Source organism: Pseudophryne corroboree, chromosome 2 (assembly GCF_028390025.1).
Source record: "Pseudophryne corroboree isolate aPseCor3 chromosome 2, aPseCor3.hap2, whole genome shotgun sequence".
Taxonomy (NCBI): Eukaryota; Metazoa; Chordata; class Amphibia; order Anura; family Myobatrachidae; genus Pseudophryne; species Pseudophryne corroboree.
Window position 1 is genome coordinate 788,953,403 of NC_086445.1, and position 11,308 is coordinate 788,964,710.

Below are 11,308 nucleotides of genomic sequence, written 5' to 3' on the forward strand. Positions count from 1 at the left end.
TCCTCCCCCTATGACCCTCCTCCAAGCCTCAGTTAGGATACTGTGCCCGGACGAGCGTACACAATAAGGAAGGATTTTGAATCCCGGGTAAGACTCATACCAGCCACACCAATCACACTGTACAACCTGTGATCTGAACCCAGTTAACAGCATGATAACAGCGGAGCATCTGAAAAGATGGCTCACAACAATAATAACCCGATTTTTGTAACAATAACTATGTACAAGTATTGCAGACAATCCGCACTTGGGATGGGCGCCCAGCATCCACTACGGACTACGAGAAATAGAATTATCGGTAAGTAAATTCTTATTTTCTCTGACGTCCTAAGTGGATGCTGGGGACTCCGTCAGGACCATGGGGATTATACCAAAGCTCCCAAACGGGCGGGAGAGTGCGGATGACTCTGCAGCACCGAATGAGAGAACTCCAGGTCCTCCTCAGTCAGGGTGTGCCCCTGACCAAGTATCAGCTCGGCAAAGTTGTAAAGCCGAGACCCCTCGGGCAGCCGCCCAAGATGAGCCCACCTTCCTTGTGGAATGGGCATTTACATATTTTGGCTGTGGCAGGCCTGCCACAGAATGTGCAAGCTGAATTGTACTACACATCCAACTAGCAATCGTCTGCTTAGAAGCAAGAGCACCCAGTTTTTGGGTGCATACAGGATAACAGCAAGTCAGTTTTCCTGACTCCAGCCGTCCTGGAAACTATATTTTCAGGGCCCTGACAACATCTAGCAACTTGGAGTCCTCCAAGTCCCTAGTAGCCGCAGGTACCACAATAAGCTGGTTCGGGTGAAACACTGACACCACCTTAGGGAGAAACTGGGGACGAGTCCGCAGTCCGAATGGACAATCAGATATGGGCTTTTTTGAGACAAACGCCGCCAATTCTGACACTCGCCTGGCCGAGGCCAGGGCCAACAGCATGGTCACTTTCCCTGTGAGATATTTCAAATCCACAGATTTGAGCGGTTTAAACCAATGTGATTTTTGGAATCCCAGAACTACGTTGAGATCCCACAGTGCCACTGGAGGCACAAAAGGGGGTTGTATATGCAGTACTCCCTTGACAAACTTCTGGACTTCAGGAACTGAAGCCAATTCTTTCTGGAAGAAAATCGACAGGGCCGAAATTTGAACCTTAATGGACCCCAATTTGAGGCCCATAGACACTCCTGTTTGCAGGAAATGCAGGAAACGACCGAGTTGAAATTTCTTCATGGCGCCTTCCTGGCCTCACACCACGCAACATATTTTCGCCACCTGTGGTGATAATGTTGTGCGGTCACCTCCTTCCTGGCTTTGACCAGGGTAGGAATGACCTCTTCCGGAATGCCTTTTTCCCTTAGGATCCGGCGTTCAACCGCCATGCCGTCAAACGCAGCCGCGGTAAGTCTTGGAACAGACATGGTACTTGCTGAAGCAAGTCCCTTCTTAGCGGCAGAGGCCATGAGTCCTCTGTGAGCATCTCTTGAAGTTCCGGGTACCAAGTCCTTCTTGGCCAATCCGGAGCCACGAGTATAGTTCTTACTCCTCTACGTCTTATAATTCTCAATACCTTGGGTATGAGAAGCAGAGGAGGGAAGACATACACCGACTGGTACACCCACGGTGTTACCACAACGTCCACAGCTATTGCCTGAGGGTCTTTTGACCTGGCGCAATACTTGTCCAGTTTTTTGTTCAGGCGGGACGCCATCATGTCCACCTTTGGTTTCCAACGGTTCACAATCATGTGGAAGACTTCCCGATGAAGTCCCCACTCTCCCGGGTGGAGGTTGTGCCTGCTGAGGAAGTCTGCTTCCCAGTTGTCCACTCCCGGAATGAACACTGCTGACAGTGCTATCACATGATTTTCCGCCCAGCGAAAAATCCTTGCAGTTTCTGCCATTGCCCTCCTGCTTCTTGTGCCGCCCTGTCTGTTTACGTGGGCGACTGCCGTGATGTTGTCCCACTGGATCAATACCGGCTGACCTTGAAGCAGAGGTCTTGCTAAGCTTAGAGCATTGTAAATTGCCCTTAGCTCCAGTATATTTATGTGGAGAAAAATCTCCAGACTTGATCACACTCCCTGGAAATTTTTTCCCTGTGTGACTGCTCCACAGCCTCTCAGGCTGGCCTTCGTGGTCACCAGCATCCAATCCTGAATGCCGAATCTGCGGCCCTCTAGAAGATGAGCACTCTGTAACCACCACAGGAGAGACACCCTTGTCCTTGGAGATAGGGTTATCCGCTGATGCATCTGAAAATGCGATCCGGACCATTTGTCCAGCAGATCCCACTGAAAAGTTCTTGCGTGGAATCTGCCGAATGGAATCGCTTCGTAATAAGCCACCATTTTTCCCAGGACTCTTGTGCAATGATGCACTGACACTTTTCCTGGTTTTAGGAGGTTCCTGACTAGCTCGGATAACTCCCTGGCTTTCTCCTCCGGGAGAAACACCTTTTTCTGGACTGTGTCCAGAACCATCCCTAGGAACAGCAGACGTGTCGTCGGAAACGGCTGCGATTTTGGATATTTAGAATCCACCCGTGCTGTCGTAGAACTACTTGAGATAGTGCTACTCCGACTTCCAACTGTTCTCTGGACTTTGCCCTTATCAGGAGATCGTCCAAGTAAGGGATAATTAAGACGCCTTTTCTTTGAAGAAGAATCATCATTTCGGCCATTACTTTGGTAAAGACCCGGGGTGCCGTGGACAATCCAAACGGCAGCGTCTGAAACTGATAGTGACAGTTCCGTACCACGAACCTGAGGTACCCTTGGTGAGAAGGGCAATTTGGGACATGGAGGTAAGCATCCTTGATGTCCAGGGACACCATATAGTCCCCTTCTTCCTGGTTCGCTATCACTGCTCTGAGTGACTCCATCTTGATTTGAACCTTTGTATGTAAGTGTTCAAAGATTTTCCATTTAGAATAGGTCTCACCGAGCCGTCTGGCTTCAGTACCACAATATAGTGTGGAATAATACCCCTTTCCTTGTTGTAGGAGGGGTACTTTGATTATCACCTGCTGGGAATACAGCTTGTGAATTGTTTCCAATACTGCCTCCCTGTCGGAGGAAGACGTTGGTAAAGCAGACATCAGGAGCCTGCGAGGGGGAGACGTCTCGAATCTCCAGTCTGTACCCCTGGGATACTACTTGTAGGATCCAGGGGTCCACTTGCGAGTGAGCCCACTACGCGCTGAAACTCTTGAGACGACCCCCCACCGCACTTGAGTCCGCTTGTACGGCCCCAGCGTCATGCTGAGGACTTGGCAGAAGCTGTGGAGGGCTTCTGTTCCTGGGAATGGGCTGCCTGCTGCAGTCTTCTTCCCTTTCCTCTATCCCTGGGCAGATATGACTGGCCTTTTGCCCGCTTGCCCTTATGGGGACGAAAGGACTGAGGCTGAAAAGACGGTGTCTTTTTCTGCTGAGATGTGATTTGGGGTAAAAAAGGTGGATTTTCCAGCTGTTGCCGAGGCCACCAGGTCCGATGGACCGACCCCAAATAACTCCTCCCCTTTATACTGCAATACTTCCATGTGCCGTTTGGAATCTGCATCACCTGACCACTGTCGTGTCCATAAACATCTTCTGGCAGATATGGACATCGCACTTACTCTTGATGCCAGAGTGCAAATATCCCTCTGTGCATCTCGCATATATAGAAATGCATCCTTTAAATGCTCTATAGTCAATAAAATACTGTCCCTATCAATATTTTCAGTCAGGGAATCCGACCAAGCCACCCCAGCGCTGCACATCCAGGCTGAGGCGATCGCTGGTCGCAGTATAACACCAGTATGTGTGTATATACCTTTTTAGGATATTTTCCAGCCTCTCAGCTGGCTCCTTGAGGGCGGCCCTATCTGGAGACGGTACCGCCACTTGTTTTGATAAGCGTGTGAGCGCCTTATCCACCCTAAAGGGTGCTTCCCAACGCGCCCTAACTTCTGGCGGGAAAGGGTATACCGCCAATAATTTTCTATCGGGGGAAACCCACGCATCATCACACACTTCATTTAATTTATCTGATTCAGGAAAAACTACAGGTAGTTTTTTCACACCCCACATAATACCCTTCTTGTGGTACTTGTAGTATCAGAAATATGTAACACCTCCTTCATTGCCCTTAACATGTAACGTGTGGCCCTAAAAGAAAATACGTTTGTTTCTTCACCGTCGACACTGGAGTCAGTGTCTGTGTCTGTGTCGACCGACTGAGGTAAATGAGCGTTTTACAGCCCCTGACGGTGTTTGAGACGCCTGGACAGGTACTAATTTGTTTGCCGGCCGTCTCATGTCGTCAACCGACCTTGCAGCGTGTTGACATTATCACGTAATTCCTTAAATAAGCCATCCATTCCGGTGTCGACTCCCTAGAGAGTGACATCACCATTTCAGGCAATTGCTCCGCCTCCTCACCAACATCGTCCTCATACATGTCGACACACACGTACCGACACACAGCACACACACAGGGAATGCTCTGATAGAGGACAGGACCCCACTAGCCCTTTGGGGAGACAGAGGGAGAGTTTGCCAGCACACACCAAAAACGCTATAATTATACAGGGACAACCTTTATATAAGTGTTTTTCCCTTATAGCATTTTAATATATATATACATATCGCCAAATAAGTGCCCCCCCCTCTCTGTTTTAACCCTGTTTCTGTAGTGCAGTGCAGGGGAGAGCCTGGGAGCCTTCCCACCAGCATTTCTGTGAGGGAAAATGGCGCTGTGTGCTGAGGAGAATAGGCCCCGCCCCCTTTTCGGCGGGCTTCTTCTCCCGTTTTTCTGAGACCTGGCAGGGGTTAAATACATCCATATAGCCCCCAGGGGCTATATGTGATGTATTTTTAGCCAGAATAAGGTACTATCATTGCTGCCCAGGGCGCCCCCCCCCCCCCCCCAGCGCCCTGCACCCTCAGTGACCGCTGCTATGAAGTGTGCTGACAACAATGGCGCACAGCTGCAGTGCTGTGCGCTACCTTATGAAGACTGAAGAGTCTTCTGCTGCCGTTTCTGGACCTTCACTTTTCGGCATCTGCAAGGGGGGTCGGCGGCGCGGCTCCGGGACGAACCCCAGGGTGAGACCTGTGTTCCGACTCCCTCTGGAGCTAATGGTGTCCAGTAGCCTAAGAAGCCAATCCATCCTGCACGCAGGTGAGTTCACTTCTCTCCCCTAAGTCCCTCGTAGCAGTGAGCCTGTTGCCAGCAGGACTCACTGAAAATAAAAAACCTAACAAACTTTTACTCTAAGCAGCTCTTTAGGAGAGCCACCTAGATTGCACCCTTCTCGGCCGGGCACAAAAATCTAACTGAGGCTTGGAGGAGGGTCATAGGGGGAGGAGCCAGTGCACACCACCTGATCCTAAAGCTTTTACTTTTGTGCCCTGTCTCCTGCGGAGCCGCTAATCCCCATGGTCCTGACGGAGTCCCCAGCATCCACTTAGGACGTCAGAGAAATGAGCCTGATATTTCATGTGGGCATTATACAACGATGCAGCAGTATATACTTTGTTACCCTACAGGAGGGGAGGTATAAATATTTCTCTAGCATCCATAAGGGATATTGGGGACAGATTAGTATGATGGGTATAGATGGGTTCATAGGAGCCAGTGCACTTTAAATTTCTTCAAATGGATGTGCTGGCTCCTCCCCTCTATGCCTCCTCCTACAGCTCAGTTTAGAAAAAAAGTGCCCTCAGGAGAGGATGCACACTCTGCAAGCTCCAGAGTTTTTCTGCATTTTATTTTTAAAAGTTTCATCTCTTTTGGTATGCTGCTTGGGCAACAGCATACCTGCACCGTGGGAGCTGGGCGGGAGGGGGGGGGGGGGGGGCGGTCACTGGCCTCTTGAGGTGCAGAGCCGCTTCCCCGCTGCAGGACCACCGTGGGTCTGTGTGGGGCTGTTTGTTCAGCGGGGCATGGCGCCTTGGCTGTCGAAGCCGCAGCATGCCACACACCCCTAACACTGCCTGAAGGTGAACATCGGTGGTGAGTACCAACCGGGGGCCCTGCTAGGGGTGGTCCCCAGGTTTTACTGTGCGGCTGAAAGCACGGGTGTGGCATACGGGTCCCTCCTGGGGGGGACCCGATGTAGCCCCTGCGTGAGACTGGCTAAATATAGTAAACCAAGCATTTATGTGAGGTTGTACATATTGGGAGACATGGCCAGTATAAATAAACAGAAGTAGCTCCGGCACCATGGCGGGGGCGGAGCTACACGAGAGCGGGCTCAGCGGCATTTGGGTGCCTTCCTCTGCATAGCAGCAGCAGCCTCCACAGCTCCTCCAATCAGTCCCTGGATACCGGGTGTAGAGGGGGAGAGCTGCTATACTAGCGACTAGTTATAGCCGCTATACTATAACATCCCTCTGTGGGATTTTATCATATTACAGTCTCACTGTGTTTACACATAAAAATGCTGACTGCCTCACTGGGGCTGTGCAGCGCTGGGTGCGTTGGGGTCCTCTCTCCTGTATCTCCTCTCGCATGTAATAGGGCAGGCTTGCAATATAACAATATCAGGTTGTGTTGTGTGTGTATTATACCTGTTTTTCTGATTCACAATGGTAAAACAGAAGTTATGCAGTGTTTAATTCTAGACTCTCTCCTAGGTCATCTGGCTCAATATCATGTGAGCAGGGTAATCAGCCATCTCAGAATGCTGATTTCAATGTGGGGGAGAGTCCAGAGCCCTTCTGGTTGGGGGCTATCAAAAATATGATGTCTGATATGTCATCTCAGCTCAATGCAAATGCACATAAGACTCAGGAACTGCAACAAGCAGTGGCAAGTCTCACTGCTAAACATCCCCCATCCCCTCCCAGTCTACTACAGGTGCACAAAAAACGTGCTCTGCCTGCACTCCTATCAGATACTGATGATGATATACAGGATGATGGGGATGATGTGGACCCCATAAGTGGGGATTCCACCCCTACCCAGGGTATTGAACCCCTCATATTGGATATTAGGGATGTGTTAAAGCTCCCCCTGGAGGATGCTACTACTCAGCAGTCATTTATCCTCCCTCAAGACAAATTGACAGTCACTTTTCCTGATTCCAAGGAATTGGATGACTTATGTAAAATAGCCTGGAAGACTCCAGATAAGAAATATCAGGTGTCAAAACGTTTTTGCATACATTCCCCTTTGCCCCTGAAGGCAGGGAATTCTGGGAGGAGTCTCCAGCAGTAGACGTCTCAGTCTCTCGTCTTTCTAAAAAGACAGTGCTCCCTGCTCCGGGCTCTTTTACGGTAAAGGACCCAGCAGATAGGAAACTTGAGACCACTCTGAAATCTATTTACATTGCTGCAGGTGTTGCTCAAAGGCCGGTCATTGCAGTTTGCTGGATGACACATGCAATTCATTCCTGGGCTAATCAAATTAAGGAAGGTCTTTCGGGTGATATGAACTTAGTTAATACTGTTACTTTCCTGAATCACATTCAGGACACTGCAAGAGTCCTCTGTGACTCCCTTAAAGAGATTGGCAATATTAATGCTAGGACCACGGCTATGGCTATGTCTGCGCACAGAGCCATATGGTTGCGTCAGTGGATTGCTAATGCTGACTCCAAATGTAATGTGGAATCTCTTCCCTTCACAGGTGAATGGCTTTTTGAAGGTGAATTGGACACATGGGTTTCCAAAGCTACTGCTGGAAAATCCACGTTTTCCCTTTGGGTGCTCCACCTGCTAGACGTACCTACCCGGGACCATCTACTCAGTCCTTTCTGTCCTCCAGATTTCGATCTAGGGCCAGAGGGGCCTCCAACACAGCTAGAGGCTCCAGAGGTAAACCTAAGAATCCATCCATTGCCGGATCTCAGGACCAGAACACCAGCTCTGCTTCCGCAAAGACTTCAGCATGACAGTGCCCACCCACCCCAAGAGGATCTCGTGGTGGGAGCTCGGTTGCGTCACTACAGCCACATCTGGGATGGTTCCTGCCAAGATGCTTGGATAAAGGACCTTATCTCTCAGGGTTACAAGCTGGAGTTCGACGGTACTCCTCCCCAACGATTTTTCAAATCAAGCTTACCAGCTTTAGAAAATATGCATGGTACGCTACTGCTGGCCATCAACAAGTTGGTCCAGTCCCAGGTCATTGTTCCATTACCCTTACTACAACGAAGACAGGGTTACTACTCCAGTCTGTTCGTAGTACCAAAACCAAACGGGTCTGTGAGACCCATTCTGAATTTGAAGTCCTTGAATCCTTACCTGAAAGTTTTCAAATTCAAGATGGAATCTTTGAGAGCGGTGATCGCCGGCCTGGAACAACAGGAATTCCTTGTGTCACTGGATATCAAGGACGCTTACCTACATATCCCGATTTGGCCTCCTCATCAGACCTATCTGAGGTTTGACATTCTGAATGATCACTACCAGGTTCAGGCATTACCCTTTGGCCTGTCTACAACTCCGAGGGTGTTCACGAAGGTGATGGCGGAAATTATGTTTCAACTCAGGGTCCAGGGGGTCAATGTTATTCCATACCTGGATGATCTCCTGATAAAAGCGAGCTCCAGGGAGCTTCTACTGCTCCATATAGATCGCACTATCCAACTTCTGTCACACCATGGGTGGATCCTCAATCTGCAGAAGTCCCACCTGGAACCATCTCAATGGCTATGAAAAGACTTGTGACAGTAATCAGTTTATCAGGGTGCACTCTATCCGATTAACATATATTGTATATGTCTTAAATAAAGAATTTAATTTGAATATATTTATTTATTACTTAGTACATGTTTCAAAATTGAAATACCAATACCCACGTGGAATATATTCTTTTATTCGTAATTGCACAAGTGGTATTATTAGGACCTGGATATGAGGTCGGACAGAGCGATATATTAAAAGCAATAAAGAGATAAAAAAATGTGATGAAAAAAGTTTTCTAGACAAATTTTTGTCTTTGTGAAAAAATAATACATTTAGAACCAAATTGTGTGCCGTCTCTTATTCTTATATATAATTATTATACTCTTTTATAGAGTTCTAATATTCTTATGCTCCAGTATTTGTGTATAATTTCAGAAGTACCAGCACTGTGTCCTGTTGCTTTATTCTCCTTACTTATAATGTATCTGTTGTATACCAATAAATGTACCTGTGTACAAATGATGGTAACTCTGCATGTACTGAAGTGATTTATTCTCTAGACTTCTCAGTGCACTATGGGGGTCATTCCGAGTTGATCGGTCGCTAGCTAGTTTTAGCAGCCGTGCAAACACTATGCCGCCGCCCACTGGGGAGTGTATTTTAGCTTAGTAGAAGTGCGAACGCATGTGCAGCCGAGCTCTACAAAAACCGTTTGTGCAATTTCAGAGTAGCTCTGAACCTACTCAGCGCTTGCGATCACTTCAGCCTATTCCTGTCCGGGTTTGACGTCATACACCCGCCCAGCAAACGCCCAGCCACGCCTGCTTTTTTTCAGACATGCTTGCGTTTTTGCAAACACTCCCTGAAAACGGTCAGTTGACACCCAGAAACGCCCCCTTCCTGTCAATCTTGCATAACAACACAGTGGGCTGCGGGTATATCACTGTCATGCTGCTTTCAGATCGCAAATGCCAGATCCCACCCGGTAAGAGAAACGTGTCCTTACCGGGTGGGATCCGGCATTTGTGCTGCTTTACTGGCTTTCCGACCCGGCAATATACCGGGTCGGTTGCCATAGCAGCGGGGGGCACAGCAGCAGCTGGGGCGGGGGTGGTGGCGGCGCCGGGAGATGAGCTCATCTCCTGCGCCACCTCTCCCTATGCTGTGAATGGGAGCCGTGTCGTATCGGAACGGCTCCCATTCACACTGCACCTGACCCGGTGTTCAACCCGGTAATAACCCTTCTTTTTTACCGGGTTGAATTACCGGGTCAGGCGACCCGCTAATTCACCAAAGGAGCTTTCACATCGCACACTGACCCGTTTCGACACGGCAATATGCCGTGTCGATACCGGGTTATTTGTGCAATGTGAATGGGGTATCAGATACAGTGTGGTCCCTCTGGTGCCTATGAAACACGGAGTAGCAGAGGGCCATTAATTACTAAATATGCCCCAGCAGATCACATCAGCAGTCAGGAACTGAGTCGTATATGCAATAATTCGTGCTAAATCATTATAATTGCACTGTATGTAATGTATGCCGCATGGACAATGTTAATGTGGAATCAGTATAATGGAAGGCCAGTAGATTACTGTTAATAACAGGGTGGTCCTGCCATCACCTTTCAGACAGGTAGTGACAGAAAAGCACATAATAATTAATTCATACTGGTCTCGCATACTGGTGATTTTTTAGTAACATTTCTTTATCAGTACCTTGATATAATGCGATAGAGCAATCACTGAATGTAGACCAGCACTTCATGGCTTATAGCTTGATTAAATAGCCCAAAAGGAAACAAAAGGTGCCGGAAAGAAATATACTGTTTGTTTTCAGGGCAACTGACAACGTGCACGTGCCAATAATTGATATCAGCCATTAAATAACTTTGACAGCATGGACACGGAACACATTGAATGAATAGTTATAAATCTGCATGCAAGGGTACAGAAATATATCTGATTGACACCCTGCACACAGCACAGTGCTGATATAATTAGAGAAAGTTTTGAAGTGTGTCCATATCCTATCCACTTGAATATAATACCAATAAAAGGACACCTTCTTATTAATAGTGTATCATAATATAAGATACACCTATGACCATTATTAAATACAGATAGACCATTTCTAAATTGTTCTGTGCTAGTGTTTATTCTAATAAATTCAGGAGAGCCCTGGAGAACAAGATACAAATGTGTCTACTTAGCTGACAAATGGATACATGGTTAGAAACAACTAGCCAATGTTTCCATTCAAATGGCAACATAGTGCACTGAGAAGTCTAGAGAATAAATCACTTCAGTACATGCAGAGTTACCATCATTTGTACGCAGGTAAATTTATTGGTATACAACAGATACATTATAAGCAAGGAGAATAAAGCAAAAGGACACAGTGCTGGTACATCTGAAATTATACACAAATAATGGAGCATAAGAACATTAGAACTCTATAAAAGCAGTGGTGGGATTCAGCCGGTTCGCACTGGTTCTTCAGAACCGGTACCTAATGTTAGGTATGGTTCTGAGAACCATTTGCTAATGAGCACCGCCAGCATAGGCGCCGATTCTGTTACCCCAGTAGAGCTTGCCGCCGCTGCCCCCGCAGCCCCCGCAGTAGATTGAGACGCGCTGAGGGCTGCAGAAGCGCTTCTGTACCATAGCAATGAAGAAAAAAAAACAACCAAAAATGGCC